The sequence below is a fragment of the Schistocerca piceifrons genome, chromosome 5, assembly GCF_021461385.2.
Source record: "Schistocerca piceifrons isolate TAMUIC-IGC-003096 chromosome 5, iqSchPice1.1, whole genome shotgun sequence".
NCBI lineage: Eukaryota > Metazoa > Arthropoda > Insecta > Orthoptera > Acrididae > Schistocerca > Schistocerca piceifrons.
In genome coordinates, this window is record NC_060142.1 from 223,260,268 (window position 1) to 223,262,701 (window position 2,434).

The window sequence follows — 2,434 nt, forward strand, 5'->3', positions numbered from 1 at the left end:
TAGACGGTGTGGTTAACAAACAAAATGTACGCTTTTGGGCCTCTGAAAACCCGCAAGTGCTTCATGAACGACAACATTATGCTCCGAGGATTACAGTGTAGGCAGCAATTTCCAGTCACGGACTTATTGGACCCTTTTTCTTTGAAGAAGCTGTGAACAGCTAGCGTTATTTGAGCATGTTTAGCAATAGCTTCATTCCACAGCTTCTTCCTACTGCCTTGCCCTCAACTCGCAGTGGATCATGCAAGATGGAGCAAGGCCACATACCGCAAACAGTGTTCGTTTGAAGGAAGGTAGGAAACGAAATGGTGGACATATTGAGCATGTGCTGAGTTAGAACAAATTTCCATGGACGGCTCTTCATTGTAGTATATGTTCCTTTCAGATTGTATTGATAATAAAGTTTATATTCAAAAACAAAATGGTAACACATTTTGTGCGCCATCCTGTAAATATCGCACTCACAAGTCCTGGCGGCACCAAACCAACACGAAGGGAGTTCCATAAGCAGAGTGTTGTAGAGAGAGCTGGAATTCCAAAACCACTTACCAGTGATGCAAGTGCACATAACAGGAAAACGTGATGCCGAAGCTATAAAACCTGGACTGTGGAGCACTGAAAGAATGTCATTTGGTCGGATGAGTCTTATTTCAATCTGTTTTCAACTTCTGGCCGAGTTTACGTCCCAAGCGTGAAAAATGGCGTGGGTTCGGTAATGATATGGGCATCTACTCGTATATCGTGATATTCTATGAGCCCCACGGGTATTCAGCAAGGTCGCATTACTGGCATGGGTCATTTTAGTTATTCAGGTGCATTCTATAGTGTTTGTTCCCTAGCGGTGGTGCTGTATTCCAAGACATCATGGCGTTTGTTTACACAATCTGTTCACACAACTTATATCTTCCAGAAGTGGCTCGTGAACTCGTAGATAAATTTTTGCACGGCGCCTGTTTACGACAGTCATCAGATCGCAATGTTATTGATCTTAGTGATAGCTGTTCACCTGTACCGATACGCAGTACAAAATATTAAATCGTGCGACGAAAAATCGGACACAAAACAATGTAAAATGAAAATTGTAAGACTTTAAATTGTTGAAAATATCACGAGGGTGGTCTGAAAATGCACATATAGATAACTGTCATAACGGTAATTCATAATGAAACGAAATACTAAAAAAAGCAAATACCCTATAAGATAACTGTATAGAATGTACGTAGCAATGTAATTGTTCTTTTACTCGCTGGTGCAAGAAACCAAAAAGACCAGCGTTATTACATTCTTTCTCTGTTCTAGCCTTGAAGAAAACGCGTGCTTGGCGGCCATTTCGCATTGTAAGTTATGAATTTTATGGAATATATTGTAATTTATGCTATTTGTGCATTTTTCTTTCATGTATAGAGTGACCTTCGTGCAGAAGTACAAGTAAGGTTTATTTTTCAAGGTTTTCATTACGCTGGATAAAAACGATAACGGTCCAACAATCGACCATTCTTGGCAGACATCTTGCGTAGGAATTATTCCATTAGAGTTCCATTGCGTTCCGTTATCAATGTACGCTTTAATAGCCTCAAAAATCATAATTAGTAAAGAAAATGAAGTGCATAAATTAATTTATTTCACATGGAAGTAAAACCTAAAACTTTCATTCAAGTGTAGGAACTGGCCGCTTCTAAGGCAAAACAAAGATTATTTCGTTTAAAAAGGAAATACTTTCTTTAATTCAAAGGTTTCTCTTAATTTATTTCGCTACGGCTAAGGTATCCTACAGCAATATTTTAATGTGATAACACGAAACATAATCGCTGAGATTACGTCTACGTATTTGTCCCTATGACAATTCACATAGACATCAACTTTGTAACAGATTCTAAAAGCGCCCCACGCCATCATTCTTTCTTGTGTTCGCTCCGCCAAATAAGAGCACTATTCACGGGCGTAAATATCAACAAAGTTAGGCACTAAGGTTTTCTTACGCTTTTTTCCCCACATTCGTTGAAGACATCGTAAGTGTACTTGAGAACGTGTCCGGAACTGGGCGGAAGCGGTACACACCTTCACTACCGTTACCAGAACCTACCACAATTTTGCAGGAATAATGACATAAGATTCTCTTGAAAACCACACAGGACCTGTATTTACCCATTCCGAGACGACGCCAAAGTGTTTTAAATGTCAACGGTTTTGCTATACCGTAGTATTCGCGACACTGTATCGTGATTCTATATTTTTGTCCATCTCCTGTATGTCATGATAATGGCACAACTCGCAGGGAACCTGACGATGCTCCAAAGAACGACATCAATTGTGACCCAATAAATGAATATTAATCACAGCTGTGGTGGTATCTATTAGTTGATATGAGGGTCAATAAGCTGTGGCCGTCAGCGTAATTACGACTTATTTCTTTCCGATTAGTTTCGTGGCTTTA